This window comes from Balaenoptera borealis (assembly GCF_965194805.1).
Source record: "Balaenoptera borealis genome assembly, chromosome: 13".
Taxonomy (NCBI): Eukaryota; Metazoa; Chordata; class Mammalia; order Artiodactyla; family Balaenopteridae; genus Balaenoptera; species Balaenoptera borealis.
Window position 1 is genome coordinate 53,233,001 of NC_138870.1, and position 19,433 is coordinate 53,252,433.

General features: G+C 37.8%; 1 long non-coding RNA gene across 1 annotated transcript in view; it reads left to right on the forward strand.

Moving 5' to 3' along the window:
- Window positions 1–4,563, forward strand: part of LOC309609598 — a 73,112-nt gene extending 68,549 nt beyond the window's left edge. Inside the window, exon 3 of the long non-coding RNA XR_014233504.1 lies at window positions 4,421–4,563. This is a non-coding gene — a long non-coding RNA (uncharacterized lncRNA). The remainder of the gene's footprint in view (window positions 1–4,420) is intronic.
- The last annotated feature ends 14,870 nt before the right edge of the window (window positions 4,564–19,433 follow it).

Here is a 19,433-nt window from a genome sequence, read left to right on the forward strand (position 1 = left end):
AGCTTTGTTGTGTTATTAAAATCTGCATTACACTGATATTTGATCCAGTTGTTACTGAAATCACAATGAGAATATTTGCTCATCGTTTATTTACTACCCTACTTGCTGTTAATTATAAGCTGCCCAGTACATCAGCTCCTAAAATGCATGTGATACAGATTCCTATAATGCAGGAACTTGAATGTGGCATAGCGCTGGCAGTTCTGACCTTGTGTTGACTCTGTATGCTTGCCTCTGATTCAACTATCACAAGCCTTTTTCCTACAACAAGCCTTAAAATCTTTTGACCTTCTCTCAGCATAAATGAAAACACCAAGATAATTTTGAGCCCTGAAACTTTATCAGAGTGTTCAGTTATAAAGTAGCCACCCAAAAGATCCAGAATGTATATTTTTATTTATATGTGTGTATTAGATTAACCTATGACCTTCATGTCCCCAGTTTGAAAAACCCTCCTTATTAGAAAGACATGATGTGTTAGGAAGAAGAGAACATTATAATCTAGAATTAGTTATAGCAAATTGCCTAAACTCTCTGTACCTATGCAATGGATGAAATGATACACTTCGTACCTCACCAAGATAAGATTATCAAGAAGAGCGATGCCTTGAAACGAAAAGACATAAAAATTCAAGGAAATGCTTTGTGAATTTAAATGTAAATAATGTAATAATGCAAGCTGTATTAACTGATGTCTGAGATTTTGTTGAGAATCAGATTCTGGTTTTCTTTAATGTTCTATCATGAAGCAAGACTTATTCAATCTAAAATAATTAGAGTCATTTGAGGAGAAGAAAATTTTTACCTAGCGCATCATCTTGGTTCAAAGATATCTTGAATAGGCAGCATATGTAAATTATTCATGGAGATACTCTATTAGTCCACTAAAATTTCCATTGATGAGCACTTTTTATTTCCTTCAACTGCTTTCATTTCCAACTGGAAATGCAAGAAAATTTTCTCAGGGTAGCATATATTTTCCTGCGTTTAAATCAAAAAGCCTCATATTCAGTTGTAATTCTATGTAAGGGAAAGGAGATCATCTTTGTAGTTGCTTCAAGTCCTATAATTTTGATTCTTTTTGTCCAGAAGATCATTCCATGTCTTCTTAGTCTTATAATATTTGGTCAGTTCAAACCTTTTTAGTTGTGAAGATAAAAGATTTGTACTTTATCTGCAAGTCAAAACAACAGTGAGATATAACCTCACTCCTGTCATAATGGCTGTCATCAAAAAGACCACAAATAACAAATGTTGGAAAGGTGTGGAGAAAAGGGAACACTTGCACTGTTGGTGGGAGTGTAAATTAGTGCAGCCACTATGGAAAACAGTATGGAGGTTCCTCAAAAAACTAAAAATAGAACTATCATATGACCCAGCAGTTCGACTCCTGGGTGTATATTCAGAAAAAACAAAAACACTAATTCGATAAGATACACGTACCCCAATGTTCATAGCAGCATTATTTACAATAGCCAAGACATGGAAGGAGCCCAAGTGCCCATCAAGAGATGATGGTATTAAGAAGATGTAGTATATGTAAAACATGGAGTATTACTCAATCATAAAAAGCATGTAATTCTGCCATTTGCAGCAATGTGGATGGACCTAGAAAATATTATGCTTAGTGAAATAGACAAAGACAAATATTATATGATATCACTTATATGTGGAATCTAATAATACAAATGAATGTGTATGTAAAATAGAAACAGATTCACAAATATGGAAAACAAACTTGTGGTTACAAAAGGGGAGAGGGAGGTGGGGAGGGACAAATTAGGGGTATGGGGTTGACAGATACAAATTACTATGTATACAATAGATAAGCAACAAGGATATACTGTATAGCACAGGGAATGATAGCCATTATCTTGTAGTAACTTATAATGGAGTATAATCTGCAAAAATACTGAATCACTATGCTGTACACCTGACACTAATATAATATTGTGAATCAACTATATTTCAATAAAAATTAATTTATTAAAAGTCTTATACATTAATTTAATTTGTCCTCTCCATAGTAAGTCTTACGAAGTTTACTCCAAAGCATATTTCAGTTTCCAAGCTTCCCAAAGGAAAAGTGAAATATGAAATTCATCCTAAAACAAAGAAGAAAATTATCCCATCTATTTTGATTAATATATTAAAAATTTTTTAAGCAAAGAAGAAATCTGATCTTTCTATCACAGTATAACAGGAAAGAGAATATGTCATTTTGTTCATAATTCTTTCATCCTATTGAACATCAATTATATCTTAAAACATATAATAAATAGTAGAATGTGAATTAAATATATTTGTGCCATATGGAAAGAGGGAAACATACTTTCTCTCGACAGCCTAGGGAAACTTTCAGTGGCAATGCGGTTGTAATAGAGAAAAGCAATGCCAAATTGTTTGATCTCTTAGCGAAGAGCTCTATTGTGCTTCTGTGAAAGTATTTGCGGTTAGGTGAAATAATATAGAAGAAAAATTTGAAAGATGAACACAGATCATGAAAAGCCGATTTTAAAAATATTTTCTACCTCCTTTTCCTACACCATAATTGAAGAAAACTTTTCTTTCCCCAAGGTCTCCTATGCTAGGTCATATAGCCATACATTTCTATGTTATGCTTTCAATAAGAGTAAGTATTTATTTCCCCTGCATCTCCCTTCTGAATTCTCTCATTTAATATATTAAGGTTTTGGCTCTGCTTTTCTAAAATATCATAAATTTAAAAAAATTTTTATTAACTCTAGATAACACGTACCAAAGATGAGAACATAGGATTGAATTCATTCTTGGCCATTAACTAGCTGGGTGGGCTCAGACCTCAGTCTCCTCATCTGCCAAGTAAAAATATTAATACCTTGTCTTCATAAAGCCAGGCAGCTGTGCCAGATCACCTCCCAACTTCTTTCTAACTTTCTAAGTTATTTTTCCCTCTAGTTTATGGATTCTCTATGATACTAAGTCTAAGATATTTCCCGACTGCATTAAACTGGTTATGCCAACTTTTGATGGGCACATTTACCACACTTTTTGTGGAGTGGGGTTGAGGGTTAATCCTTTTCTAGTATAAACCCTTCCAGAGTCTCCTTTTGGTTAGATCTTTGCATGCATGTTTAATTCAGCTAATTCAGTGCTTTGGCTGTCTAAGTCTTGAGCTTCCCTAAAGGAATGTTCTATAAAAGATAATTATTTGTATCATTGCATGAAAATAATATATTATATGCAATATAATAGCTGTAATTAGTGTTCATGGCTCCAAATTACAAGGAATAGAATACCTTCCTGAACTATTCTAAAATTTTTATTAGTGCTAAAAGGGATGGTGCTTGGGGTACATAAAACCAAAGAAATACATCCACTAAGTAAGAGATGGTAGAATCAATTGAATCACCATTAAGTGCAGCAGATCAAAGTAGTTTATTCCCATACCTCTTATTCTTTATGTGTATAGATTGGGGAAATTCACTTAGAAATTATATGAAGTTAGGAAAATGTTTTTGAGATGCACTCTTAGCCATGAGATTATGTTTTCCATGAAGAGATGTCTTATCAGAGAACTAGATGAGTCAGAAAAGAGAACATCAAATAGATCACTGTTTATTTTCTTGCTGGGCTGATACACCACAAAATACCCTGCAGTGCTTTCATTTAGTCAAATGACCACCATGTCAATTCTGGTCTTCCATTCAGATAAATGTATCTTTTCTAAGACTTCCATTTTGTGTATATACCTGAGAAGCTTCTGAGCTGCTGGGATTTTATCTGAACTCTTTAGGCCTGTGGTGATGAATCTCTCTCTCTCTCCCGCACCGTCCGGGCCCCCATTCACAGTACCCCTAACCATCAGCATTATTATGTCCGTCTTCTTCCTTTCTACCACTTTATTTTTATTTCTCAATTTCTATTCTACTCTGTCTCAGAAACCTCCAACTCAAACCTTTAAAAACAGTGCATATTTTCTGTGTTCAACCATAGTGCCTATATTGACTCTTCTTGCTGTCCTCTTCCCTACCCCAGACAGCAAAACTTCATTTAAGTTAATGAAGCTTCTGGTTCCAGGCAGAACAGGGAAGAAGATGACTCTCATTTTTCCCAGCTCCAGGTCTAGCTCCATCTCTTCCAGTGCAAGTGGCCCGCTAGCCAAACGGAAACCCCACTTACACTTGGGTGTTCATGTAGCTCTGGCTCTGGAGAGGCCTTCCTGTGAGGCATCGCCACATCCATCCCCACTGGAAGAACTCCAGGCATGCAGTCTTTTCACTCTCCTTTTATTCCATTCCTCAGCAAAGTGTACTCACCATTCTTGGGTCCTAGTCCCTCAACTCCTGACTGCTTCCTGATCAAATTTGATAAACCTAATTACTTCTAAGCTTTTAGTAATTGATAATGACTTGATTATTCATCTTTTACATTTTAATAGTAACCTGCACTTCTTGGCCCTGAAGATGATGGCCCAGCATCAAAGCAACAGGAAGGGCACTGAGGTGATAATGATGATGAGATGAGCAATGGCATGTGCACATGGGAAGGTGTTCATAGGAGGCTTCTTAAAACGTAAGTCCCCCCCAAAAAAAAAGTAAGTCCCGTTGGGATGTATGAACTGCATTATCCTTGTATAGAGAAGGTTTTATATAATATTGCTGATGGTACTATACACTTGCATATTTGAGAAGTATTATTGATAAAATATATCGTTATAAGAATGTGAATAATAGACAACTTGTTAATACCGGAGACACCTAGATAAAACATCATCTTTATTACTAAGCATTACTAAACTTTCTATCAAAAAGAAAACAGAGCAATTGAGGCAAATAATAAGTTTGATTTTTCTCTGAATGGGCCTAAGGAGAAAAGATAATTAGGTGTAATCAAACATCATCCCTAATTCATGGCTCCCCTCCTGATATTATAGGCTTGGGGAATAGAGACCAAGAAGGAGTTTTTCTTGCCGTCACTGAAAAGTGATCACTAATGGTGGAAGTTTCAGACACTGTGATAGACTATGCAGGAAAAATCAGGGGTTAGCAGAGTCCTTTAGGCATCCTAAAGAGGGGTCATCTAATCACCAGTGTGCCGGTGGATGGTCACAGTGAGCCACATTTTTCCAGGTAGCTGAGTTCTGATGGAAGAGGAGATGGTAGACACAGCCTTGCTGCAGGCCAACTGAGGAAAGGGACAGTTGTCTCCTGTGGCTGTAAAATATGGACACCACAAGGTGGCTTCCTCTCCCTGAGAGATTTAAGCAGGAATGCACACCACTGGAGTGTTATGTTTAGGAAGGTGAAGAAGAACCTTCTCTTCCAGAATGCCACAGAGATGAACATATCTGAACTAGCTGTTCAGAGAAGAAAAGGAGGAGTCAAGGGTCTTTGAAGACCTAGGCCCTGATGCACCACAGTCCCTGTGCTGAGAGAGTAGGTCTCAGCCCCGTGGCTTCTGGAAGTGACCTAAAGAGGCAGACAGGAGTTGCCTCCTGACATGCATCAGAAGAGGCTGCAAGCAGCATCTCGATTACACAACTTTGGAATTTTTCCAAGCTCTCCTGGGGTTTGCAATTTCTAGTGTGAAGATCAGTAATTTAGTTAGATATCATGGGGCTTCTCATCACCCAAACTTCCTAGTTTCCATGCATTGTCACTTATTCCAAAGACTTAATTGACCACCCACAGTTGTTTTCCCTCTAAAATTTTTGCCTTCTGCCCTCTGGAACCTTTGCTGCTTTGTAAACAAACTCTCCTAAATCCCCAGTCTCTCCATAGATTGATGTTGTGTGAAATACTCTACAGGAAAAATCTGACAGATAAATGTATTAGTCAGAGTTCCCCAGAGAAGGAGAACCAATAGGATGTGTAGATAGAGATTTATTATAAGGAATTGGCTCATGCAATGATGGAGGCTGACCACTCCAAAATCTGTAGTCTGGGCTGACAGGCAGGAGACCCAGGAGAGCCAGTGGTTCAGGACATCCAAAGGTTTCTGCTGGAGAATTCACTCTTGCTTGGGAAGGCTGGTCTTTTTGTTCTATTCAAGCTTTTAACTGATTGGATGAGGCCCACTCCCATCATGGAGGGCAATTTGCTTATTCATAGTTCACCAATTTAAATGTTAATCTCAACCAAAAACACTCTCCAAGTTGACACACAAAATTAACCATCATAATGAAGAAAAAGAATAAATAGTTGTTTTTTAAAAATATCTCCTTCCGGGGCTTCCCTGGTGGCGCAATGGTTGAGAGTCTGCCTGCCAATGCAGGGGACACAGGTTCGAGCCCTGGTCTGGGAAGATCCCACATGCCGCGGAGCAACTAGGCCCGTGAGCCACAACTACTGAGCCTGTGCATCTGGAGCCTGTGCTCCGCAACAAGAGAGGCCGCGACAGTGAGAGGCCCGCGCACCGCGATGAAGAGTGGCCCCCACTTGCCACAACTAGAGAAAGCCCTCGCACAGAAACAAAGACCCAACGCAGCCAAAAATAAATAAATAAATAATTAATTAATTAAAAAAAAAATATCTCCTTCCATTTTTCCTCTCTCTTTCCCTTCATGGGACCTGGCTTTCCCACAGTGAAACTACTCTCCTTGAACCCTCTTCTATGGAGACAACCATCCTCCCATACACCATGGCCATGGGACTCAGAACAATGCTGTCATTCTCTTAGCCACCCAGTGTCACTTCCAGATCCTTTTTCTCCCCCTTTCTGCAGAAAGCCATCTTCCTTCAAGCCTGTGCTTATAGGCTATGTCTGCTGTCATGCCACTGTCAATTTCCTGCTGATCAATCCCTTACATTCATCAAGGGTTCTCGCACCAAACTCACAGTATTTCCTCTTCAACTCAGTTCTACCACTGAGTTGACCTCAGTGCCCACGGTGCTGACTCATCCTTAAATGAAGAGTTTCTTCACCACTTTGCCACCCTTGAGGACTCCACGCCTCTTCAGCTGTCCAAGCTACATCCTAGGCCTGACCTTCCCATCGAGGCTTTCAACTGAATTCATTCTCTTTCCTTCATCTCCATTCCCCACATCATAGAAGCCACTTTCTACTGTCAAGTGAAAGCACCCAATGGGAAGGACACTTAGGGAAAGAGTCTGAAGCAGGTGGGCAATAGAACAGAGCAAGAATGGAGTAAGCAAGAAATTTTCTACAGATGGGACTAGAGTTACCCTCTGGCCAATCTTCTACTCACCAATCAGTTCTCCTCGCTCCCTCCAAAACACTGATCCAATGTTGTTTTTCCCTATACAAAATACTTTAGTGGTTTAGTAGATAAGTCCTAAACTCTTACCATGGCATACAAGGGGCTTCATGATCAAAATTCTTCCTAAGTCTTCAACATTCAGTGCCTACATACATACTCTGCTGTGTATTTAGTGAAAGACTTTCAGGTCCCATAATTAAACTGTGCTTCCTCAGACCTCATTCCTTTGCACATTATTTTCTGTGTCTGGAAACTCTTCTGTATGTATACTGCTGTTTACCTAGCAAACTCCTGCTTATCCTTTAAAAACTAAGGCAAAGTGCTCTTTGTTGGATAAAACAAAAGGGCTCTTTCCTGAGCCCCTCCCTCTCAAGCAGGGTCATCTCTTTCATAATTCCCTCTAGGTGCTACCCTTCCCAGCATAGTTCCTATCATTTTATATTGCAATTACTTGTTTGTCTATGTATCAGTTCTCTTTCCCATTCTGAGTTTCTTGAGGGCAAGGTCTGTGTACCATTCAATCCTCAGCGCCTCACATAGTGAATGAGTATAAGTCTACTAAAGTCTACTTAGAGCAAGCTGACCACCAACATGGCCAGGAGACTCAGAGGCTCCCTGACCATTGATAGAAGTTATTCTAGGACTTTTTGCCCTGTTCCTTCTTACTCTGGTCTGTTGTCTTTCTGGCCTCTAACGTCTTTTGATCCATCTCTCCTCTCCCACTCTGTGTTTTCCCTCTGGACAGGACAACAGAACTTAGATCTCTAAGCTGCTTAGGGCAGCAATTCTAAACCTGTGTGTCCCAAATGTGTTGAGTCATAGAACAAAAAGAGAGGACAGGGTAGAGTTACAGTGACCTTGCTGGGAATTCAAAATTAAGACCATATGCACAGTATGCACGAATCTCAAAAATCATAACACTGAGGCATGCAGCCAGACACACACAAAGATGTACATACATAAATTAGTCAATGCTGTTAGAAGTTGGGATAGTGGTTCTTTAGAGGCAGAGTGAGTCGAAAGGAACATAGGGAGGGGGGTCACTGGGGTACTTGTAATACTGTTTCTTGATCTGCGGGTTCATTTTGTGAACATTTATCTGTACTCTTATGTTCTGTGTGCTTTTCTGTATTATACAATACACAGTGCAGAATGTAATGTTAAAAAATTAATACCACAATGGGAAATCATTTTATTCCCAGGAGAATAGGAAAAAATTTTAAAGTCTCACAATGCAAATTTTTATCAAGAATGTGCAAAAATGAGAACTCATTGTTTTTAGAAGTGTAAAGTGGCAAAAGATCTTTGGAAAACAATTTAGCATTATCTTGTAAAGCTGGACATGGGCATATCTTACAACTCGGTAATTCCATTCCTAAGCCAGAGAAATTCTTGCTTATCTGTATCAGAAAGCATGTAGAAAAATATGCATAGAAGCATTGTTCATGAATAAAAACATAAAGAAAAGAGAAAAAAGAAACAGTTGGAATGACCCACTATCAGATAAATGAATAAATAAATGGCAGCATATTCACACTACAGGGCAGTGAAAATAAAAGAATACAAGTATTCACATCAACAGAGATGATTTTAGAAACAAAATGGTAACTGAAAAATAGTCTCAAGAGATTATATGCAATCCAATGTTCATAAAACTAGCAAAATAAGATACACAGATGTGATAAAGCCATAAAAGAAAGCAAAGGCACAGTAAGCACACAATCTAGGAGAGCGATTACCTCTGGGATGAAGGAGATGCAGTTGAGGAGGGGCATCAGGGAGCGTCACTGGCGTTGTCACAGGTCAGGGAGTGGGTTACTATTGTGCTGTGTAACTTGCATATTATCTGTATTGCATTATCTATATTCATGTGGATGCACAGATATTAACCAGCCAAAAATTTATCTGCGAGCTCCTATTCAGTATGAGCGCATGATCTTACCTGATCTCCTTTAAAAACCCTCGTTGAAGGAAAAGCTGATAATAATAACAAAGGCTTTTCTTCTAAAGCACCAAGCGGAAAAAGAAGAGCCATTAGCTAACAGGGCTGTCTACCCGTTTCTGAGAGACAGAAAGTGTCTGGAGGGGGTTGCTGAGGGAGCCCAGCGGAGGAAGCGGTAGCCAGAACGCGTGGAGGAAAGCGCAAAGCTGAGGAGGGACGGAGCGCCACGGAGCCCACAGGGAGCTTAGCCCCAGGCAACGTGGACACTGACCGCGGGAGCCAGAAGTGGAGGGCGAGGCAGGGAGCTTCTTTGAACATCTCCGTGTATCCAAAGTCTGATCCACTCCACGCCCCTCCCCCGACCCGCGTAGAAAATTACCGCATGGAAAAGTCACGCCCTCTTGGTAAACGCAGCTTCTTTCACGGGGAGCTGGGACCTCCATCTCCCGAGTCTTTCTGAGATTCTGCAGCCGGAAACCTTTAGGCTTTCTTTTCCCAGGGAAAGGCTTCAGTTAAATCTGTTATCGTTTGCCCGTCTACTGTCCAGCTTTCAGAATGCTGCTGCTATTTTCTCCTCTTAGCCCCTGTGGTCTTGCCCTTTTATTTAAATTCCTTTATCTTGATAGAGGGGTGGGAGCAAGATGGCGCGGGGAGCTCTGGCAAACTTGAACATTCAGTCACCTGGTGACCAAAGCCTCTAACTTTTACAGCAAGAAAAATAAGAAATATTCTTCAGTCAAATTAAGTTGGGGAGAGAAAATGTATATGTGCACGTTTAGTGGGTTGTTAAAAAATGGAACAGAACTGAAAATATTAGGGTATATCATATAGCAATAGTAAGTACTGTTTCCCGAAATGTGTGTGTTATTTAAATATGGTTCTTATTGTGGGTTGTGATTTTTTTTTTTTTTTAAGTGTGAAAAACGCTTGCTTAAACATAGCTCCCAAAGGCCAGAATGGGGCTTCCAGGTGCAGAGAGACTGACAGTTTTCTGGATCAGGGGGCTGGGAAACAGCCAGATACACACTAGTTCTAAATCAACTGCTAGGTGCTGGCCTGGGATTAGCCCTGTGGGAGGAGAACCGGGTGGTCAGGGATGAGGTCCAGGGTAACTTCTTATAGTATATACTTTTGTAAAAATATCACTATTCAGAAATAAATAACTAAACACATATTTACAAAAGGGCAAACAAAAATTTTTAAAGTTTATTGATGTCCTACAGTGTGGCAGGCACTGCCTTAGGGTTTTACTGAGAGAACTAACAAAGTGCCACAAGAAAGAAAATACATCATTAAAAGTCTAAGGTTGGGATGGTGAAAAAGCATGATCTTAGTATGTTCTAGTGATACTAAAAACCAGAGGGATGTTATGTATGTATGTATTTTAATTTATTTTATTTCATTGAAGCAGGTTGAAGTGAGAATCAAATGCAGTCATTCAGGGGAAAGTACTTTGAAAATGAGGAAAAGCAATATACAGTTTTAATGTAAGGTAAAACCGCAGAGGTCTGTGGGCCCTTAGGGTGTAGGGAAAATGAGGACTTTTCTATCACAGAATGAGTTAGAGGGGACATTTACAAGGTTATATTTATTTTTTCATATTTTGGGATGAGATTCTAAACAACCTCAAAGGTTGGAATATTTTACAGAAATGCTGAAAGGTCAGCACAGCAAGCCAGCATAGTTCCTATCACTTTATATTGATAAATATAAAGTGATATTTATATTTTTTGTCTTCTCTGTTTTTCATGTCTTCTGTACAATATTAGTTTACTCATTGTCCTACTCTCTGAGTGACCTTAAACAAATGGTACTTTCTTACCTTGCTTTCCTCATTTTTGATTATAGATATACAGACATAGAATTATAGACGTTGAACAAGATGTGGAGAATGCCTTCCAGTGCTCACTGTCTGTGTAATACATCCACCAGCATAGGGACCTGGGCCCATTTTCCCCTTGAACTCGTTAATCAGGTCCTTTCCATGAACATCCTCAGATCAATTTAACTGTGACAGCTGCCCTGAGATGTGATCCTTCCCACGGCTCCCAGATCAAAAGAGAGCAATTTCTACCGGAAAGTATTTCTGGTCATTTCCAGAAAGCAGTCATTGGCAATGTTCAAATAACATGAGAAAAACCAATCCACATACCGCTATATTTTACTTGCTGATTTTAGAAGAACTAAAATCTGTGCCTGCAGCAGAAGAGGGGCTCCCATGAGCACATAAGGTCCTTAGCTCCACCACGTACTGTACTTCTAAGTGCCGAGGTCAGGAAGGGAATGTTCGCATTGGTTTCTAACAGACTATAAGGGCTACATGAGACTGTTCTTGACCTCACTAAAAAAAGGGGGGGAAAAAAAAGCTATCAATAAATGGGAAAAGAAACTGAATTATAAAAATATTAAAGAAAATATTGGAATTTCTAAAAAATGATTGGGGATAGTGAAGGTTCTTCTAAGCAACAAACAACCCCAACATTTTAAAAGAAAATATTATCAGATTTGACCCTATAAAAAATTCTGTACAAAAAATAAGAAAAGTGTGTGTTGAAGTATATGCAAAATTAAAATACACTTTAAATATTTTGTGATTTTAGTTGTCATGTATACCTCAATAAAGCTGAAAAAATTAAAAGACCAGCAACTGATAGGGAGAAATGTTGCCAGTGTATTAATAAATACACATTTAATACCTAGAAAATATGAGTCTATGAGTAAGAAAGTATACAAACTAATAGAAAATAGGAAAAAGATACAAAGAAATGATGCAAAAATAGAAAAAGAAATAGCCAATAGCATCTGAAAAGATATTCAGCTTGATAAAATCATGTGAAGATTATGTATTATTGGTCATCATATGAGCAAAATTAAAAAATAGATAATCAAGTATTGGCATATGGGGAAATAGGCATTCGGATATAATTGGTCTGCTTTAAATTGCTACTGCCTATTTGGTGGGTAATTAGTGGTTTCAATTAAAATTTGCAATTGCCTTCTTGGACCCAGCAGTTCTACTCCCAAGTATCTATTCCAAAGAACAATTCATGCACATACACAAAGTTTTGCAAGTATGTTTATTTCCGCATTCTCTGAAATAACAAGTATGTAATCTAAAAATAATATATAAGATATATGTTAAATAAGTAAATAAATATATAATAAAATATATTTACTATGTTAAAATTTTATATTCTATATAATATAAAATTATGTATATAAATATACAAATAAATTTATATAAATGTATATAATTATATATAAAATTATATATATTTGAATAAATTATGGTATATCTATATTTGGATATGCACAATAATTAAAAGGAATGAGGAAAATTAATATATACCTACATGGAAAGAGCCCCCAGGTGGGCTAGGACTCTTGCAAAAAGCAAGTTACGTTAGAATGAGAGGGGAGGTAGAGGGAACATTAACTCTTTAGGTACTTTGTAATAATGAATATGTACATGGAAGTATTGGTATGTTATTTATATATAATTGTTAAATTTGAGGAAGACATTAAACAATGCAGGAAAGGAAAGAAAAGGGAAAAGATGGGAAGGGAGGGAAGGGAGAGGAAAGGAAGGAATGGGAAGTAAAACTTCTACGTGCATCAGGCACTGAATTGTCAGGATAAGAAGCATCTGGGCTCCTTAATAATGATTTATTCTAGAGGAGTCTCATTGCCTTCACCTAAATTTCTTTGCCAAGAGAAGTAGAGCAGAGTGATTCATTGCCCAGTCTCTAGAACCAGGCTATTGGATTAAAATGTACTCTACCTTACCAGATATATGATCTTGGTCCAGTTACTAGACCTCTCTGTACTTCAGTGTTCTCATGCGAAAGGGGGAGAAAATATTAACACCTACCACACGAAGTTCCTGTAAAGATTAAATGCATAAATCCTTGGAATAACATTGACACATGACAGACACCCAATAAATGTTAGTTCTATCAGTACCAGTGGGCATCCCCTCTCTTTTCTGGCTGAGAGTAACATGAAAGAGCACTGCTCTTTTTCCTTGCTTAGAATACAAGGAGAGAAGGCTGTGTTGGAAGCCAACCCAGGTGTGAGTAGATCCAGGTGGACAGCACGGCCCCTGGCATCATACAGCCTACAGACCTAGTAGGTTAGGTTCTAAGCCAAAAAACAATCAATGCCTATTTTGCACTGTTGTAAGAGTTAAAAATAGTATTTGCATAGTGCTTAATAGTGCCTGTTAGTAAATGGTAGCTGTTATTATCATGGTCTGAGTCTTTCTAAGCTGGCTTGTTTTAAAGTTTGGAAAATAATTCAACTTCATTAGTAGCACTGTTTGCAAAGAAACCTCATGACCAAAACATAAGTCTAAACGTTGGACTGTGAACCCAGAGTTCTTTCTAATTTTGGCTCTGTTGCCGACTTCTGTAGTGCCTTTAAAAAGTCATTTAATCAAATGAAATATTCATTAATAATGATAAAGTCTATAGCCAGAGCACATCTACTTGCAGAATCACTCCCTGTGATTATGCATGAACTTCATTTAAAATTCTTAAACTTCTGTTTGTATGTGTTCTATAAAATCACTAAGCTGCAAACTCTCATGGGATTTTCACCTATGAGTTTTGGTTTATTCTAGTTACTCACAAAGTTCCATGCCTATATCCTAGCATGCCTTGGGCAGCCCCCATGTTTCCTAGTCCCACTTTTTTGAACTCCTTTACCAACGATTTCAGAGAGGTTGGACAGGGTGTTTCTTACTCAAAATTTGCATTGGTTGACTGAAAGGATAGCACTATAGTGATTCCTTCCCTGATATTCCATAGTTACTTGTCATATATTAACTCCAGTTGATTCCTCTTACAAGTGACTATAGTGACACACCCACGCCATCCTTCCAACAGGAAATGTCTCTATCCAGTGTGAACCAGAGCATTCTATCTCTAACCACTTAGGGTATATATGATTTTCTACCCCACACTATAATGGCATATCTTCCCTTTTAGATTATAAATGCCTTGAGGGATCAAAATGTATTTGTATAGCCTCATAAGCCTAATAAAATACCTTATGATAAATTATGATCGAAAAAGGAGAAGAAAGTCTATCCTGAGATTCGTTATATCTAGGATAATTTAAAAATTCAGGACCATGATCTTCTAATGGTTAAAAAATACCAATATAATTTTTAAATACCAATATAATTAGTTATTACACTAATGGCTTATTTTTTATCCTGATATTATACTCTTCATCATAAGACTTAACATTTTATTTTGAAGAAATAAGTTCATAAAATTTAACATTTTGTTTCAATTTAATGGATTGCAGAAAAATCAAAAAAGGTTAACTCCTTTATAAATATGTCTTGAAAATTTAATGGTAAGTCTTATATGGTATAGATGTATTATGTACATGTACAATATAAATATAGGACTGGCCCTGAGGAATATTTTTAAACGTCTTAGTCTTTTTATAAAAGCAACTTTCTTTGAACACTTACTGTGTATTACCTTATTCAGTCCTCACAAAAAGTAGCCCTAGAAATAGATTATTCATGCATCTATCATTCATTCAGTAAATATTTATTGGGACCCTACCAGGTATCAGATACGGTTCTGAGTACATTAGGATAAAACAGTTGAGGGGTGGAGAGGAGGAAGGTACCCATCCTCGTGGAGCTTATGAAAGGAAGAAAGAGAGAGAGAACAAATAAACATCTAATAGAATATCACGTAGCAATAAATGTTATCCCCTCCCTCCCAAAAAACCCAAAGCTGCATAAGGAGAAGGATTGGGGAGGTTGAGGTGGGGGGAATAGTTAATTCATATAAGATGTCCTAAAAGGCCTCTTTGAAGAGGTAGCATTTGAACATTTGAGACCTGAATGAAAGTAGGGAACAAATCATGTAGATACCATAAGAAAGAACATTCTAGGCAGAGGAAATCACAAGTGTTAATGTCCTGAGGTTAGAGCGTATTAGCATAAAGTGAGGGTGGAAAGGTAGACAGAGATGACACCCTGCGGGGCCTCTTGGGTCACAGCAAGAATCTTGAGGATTTTTGCTAAATGTAATAAGAAATAATTGAAGAGTTCTGAGCAAGGGAATGACATCATCTTAGTGACTTCTATACTAAACACATTAGTTACAGGTTGAGAATAGAATGGTGACTGGGACAAGAGTGAAAGCAGCATCCTGTTTTATTTTTTAACATTTAGATGTTGGACTTTATTGAATGCTTATTCTGCATCTATTGAAATGATCCATATGGTTTTTCTCCTTTAATTAATATAGAAAATTACATTAAAAGACATACTAATGTTTACCATCCGAATATACATGAATAAACCATTCCTGTTCATAATGAATTCTTAATGCATTACTCAATTCAACTTCCTTCTAATTTATTCAGGATATTTTCTGTGTTTATACGTGAAGTCGGCCTGTAATAATCTTTACTTACACAGTACTCACCCGATTTTGTTTCAAGCTTACACCAGCCTCATAAATTGGGTAGTTTCTCCTCTTCTACCATTTCTAGAATGGTTTTTATAAATAAATTATATCCATTGGAGATTTGACAAAACTAGCTTATAAAGCTGTCTGAAATATGGGTTGGAGTAAGATATCTATACTAATGCATTTATTTAATGGTTATCAGTCTACTCAGATTTTTTGATCCTCTTCAGTCCATTTTGATAATTTGTTTTTTTCTAGATAATTAAAACATTTCTCTCACTTTTCAAATTTACTTCCATGAAGTTTTAAAAAGATTTAATCTATCTTTTTTAAAATAAATTTATTTATTTTTATTTTTATTTATTTTTTGCTGCGTTGGGTCTTTGTTGCTGCATGCGGGCCTTCTCCAGTTGCCGCGAGCAGGGGCTACTCTTCGTTGCGGTGCACAGGCTTCTTATTGCGGTGGCTTCTCATTGTGGAGCATGGGCTTTAGGCATGCGGGCTTCAGTAGTTGTGGCTCGCGGGCTCTGGAGCACAGGCTCAGTAGTTGTGGCACACGGGCTTAGTTGCTCTGCGGCATGTGGGATCTTCCCAGACCAGGGCTCAAACCCGTGTCCCCTGCAGCGGCAGGCGGATTCGTAACCACTGCACCACCAGGGAAGCCCCAGATTTAATCTATCTTATCTGTATTATGTCTTTTTTTCATTACTCTTTGCATCATTACTTTTGATCTGATTCCTCAAGTTAGAAATCTAAAAGTCATCTTGTATTCCTCTCTTTTTATCACTCCCTGCGTATGTTAGCAAGTCCCTTGATTTTTTTCTTCCGAAGTACGTATTGAATTATTCTACTTCTCTCCATCTCTGTAGCCACCACCTTAGTCATCTACATCTCTTCTGTTCTGCTGCAGTAGTCCTTTCAACTGGTCTCCCTACTTCAATTCTTGCACACAACCTCACAACTACTCCAGCCTCATTTTACACCTCTTTCCCCATCACTCACTACGCTTCAGGCATATTTGTTTTCTGTCAGTTCTTAGAATAGGCCAATCTCATTCCTGTCTGAGTTTTTGTCGATGTTCCTCCTGTCCTAAAACTCTTCCCTCACCTTTGAATTGACAAACTCCTCATCCTTTATGTATCAGCTTAAGCTGTGACCTCCTCAGAACGGCCGCCCCTAACCATTTTATCTGTAATGTTTCTCCCCCATTCATCCCCAAACAGTCTCAATCTGTTTCAAGCTATTTCAAATAGCTGTTTCAAGCTATTTGTCTCCTTCACTACATTTACCATGGTTTTACTGACTATTCCCTTTATTTGTATGCTTACTTATCTTCCGTTTGTTTGTTTTCCTCGCTAGGTTGTAAACTTCATGAGGTCAGTGTCTAAATATGCGTTGGACGCTGTTGTTTCTCCCTTGCCTACATAGTGCCTGGCACACGTCAGAGGTTCAATAAACATTTGTTTAATAATTGAATAAATAAATAAATGAGTTCCAAGTAAAGTGATCAGTGTAAGCAAAGACAGGGGGTAAGAAAGCCCAACATATAGATCAGGGAACTGCAAAATGTTCAGTGTAGTAAAAGAGCAGCATGTGAAAAGGGGGTTATGGGAGAGAAAGTGAAAAGATCATTTGTGGCCAAATATGACATACAGGGAGTTGGAATTGTCTTAATTTGCCAGTGAGAATCCATTAAAGTTTTGAGCTCTGTCCTCTGACCATATATGATGAGCCTTTAGAAAAGAAGACAGAAATAACATATTGGATGTAGTATTGTTTAAAGAGAGTTTTAACAGACCTCCCCCCAAAAAAGTTGTGAAATTAGAAACTGATTAATTTATAACTTTTCAGCAACATACCGTACTTAAGCCACCAGCTAGTTTTCCAAGTTTCTGGAAGGACTTAGACGCCCAAATCTAACAAGAAGAAAGTGATTGTAAATAAATTCCAATCATGTATTCTGAACAGTTCAAAGTATGATGCATGCAGTATCTCACTGATCCTCACAACTTGCGAGACAGTGATAGGGTAGATTTTCTTTCTGTAGTTAGGGTTTATTTTCTCTGTCTTGTGGTCACCAGCAGCCTCTGGCATACTGTTGACTCTCAATAAACACTAATAAAAGGTATATAACTATAGCAGTATTTCTAAATGTCCAGTGGGATTTTTTGTTTAACTGTTGTAAAGATATTTCTAAGCCTGAACGTTAAATTAAATGACAGCTCATAAAGAAAGGAGAAATAGCACCTTGGGAAGGTGGAGAGAAAATAAAGAAGCATATTATAAATGACAATTTCCAGACATGATATTTTGAATTAAAGTTATAACGTTGAGGTTCGCCTCGTGATATTTTAAAAATTAAGAAAACAAGGTGTTATGAATAATTTCAAAATTAGTTGTGGCTCATAGCCAAAGCTTCAGATTTGCATTTCTTTCATTAAACCCAGGAAAGGAGAAAAGTTTTTGGATGAAAGGGAAATGAAAACCAAACAGCCAAATAAATATACTGGACAATTTCCTAGCTCTCACCTCCAGTAGGAAACACCAAATTATTTTTCTGCTAATAATTTCGAGAGTGGGGTGAGTGAAAATAAAATGACCAAAAATTAATTCTTTCAAAGCATTTTAGGAATACAGAGAAGTTTGCCCATTCTTTTTGGTGTCTTTAATACCAGGCAAAGTAGCTTAGGCCATATCCTCAGGCAATATGAATTAATGAAAGATTACTGAATAGGGATGTGCCATAATATGGGCTATATTCATCTGTAAAATGTAGGACTGATCTGAATATGGAGAAGTAAAAGGCAAGCAGACCAGTTAGGAAACACTGAATTAATATAGTTGAGAAATAGCAGGGCCAGATTTAGGGAGAGGATTGCAAAAGGGAAAAAGAAAATTAGGAAGCTCTTTTCTTTATTCCAAGCAGTGCAGTACATATTATACATGTATAACTTTAGCAGTTACTGCTTAGAAGAAGGAGTTAATCCAATGGGCTAGTTAGTAGTAGTATTCTCTTTTTACAGGTTAGGAATCTGAGGCCCAAAGAGGTTAAATGACTTACCCAGTGTCAACAGCTCAAAAAGTAGAGCCCTGATGGAAGTAGAACAGAGTCTTGGGAACTGATTGGATGCCAGGCTGAAAAGGAAAGATGAGTAAAAGATGAGGCCCAGGTTGTCAGCCTGATTCATTTTGGTGGTAAAGTTAACAAAAGTGGGCAAGTCAGGAGGAGGAACTGGTTTGGGTGGCTGATGGGGAATTCAGTATTGGACTTGATAAGTTTATCAAGTGGAATATATTGATGGATGAGTCAATTGGTGTGTTAAAAATAGAAATCTGAACCTTAGCAGAATGGTCAGGGCTGCAGATAGAAATTTGGAAACTCTCAACTTAAACAGTAAGAGCAAATGAAATACAGAACATAGATTCCAAGACAAATTATAATTATCCCATTGAGGTGATAGGAAAAAAAAGTCAGTGTAAGCATAAATAATTGCTCTTTGCTTGGAAAAAAAAAAAGTAAGACATTTTCTTTCTACTTTCTCTTCCTAAAATAAGCCAATAATTGAACCTCAGACAATCATCATCATACAGTAGAGAGAGTTAGTTGCTGTTTCCTAAAGGCTGTATATGTGACAATCTATTTCCTATGGGCTGCATTCCTCAACATAAGTCTGATTTCCCTGTTAGAAGCATAAGGAAATGTTTCCTTCATTCAGCTCCATTACTCTTGCTTCAAAGTCTCCCCTTTAGCCAAGCTTGTTTTAGCTGGGAATGACTGTAGACAGATGGAAATCTGTCCCCAGATCTCTTCCAGCTTCCATGGTTCTTTTTTATGCTTCCAGAAAAA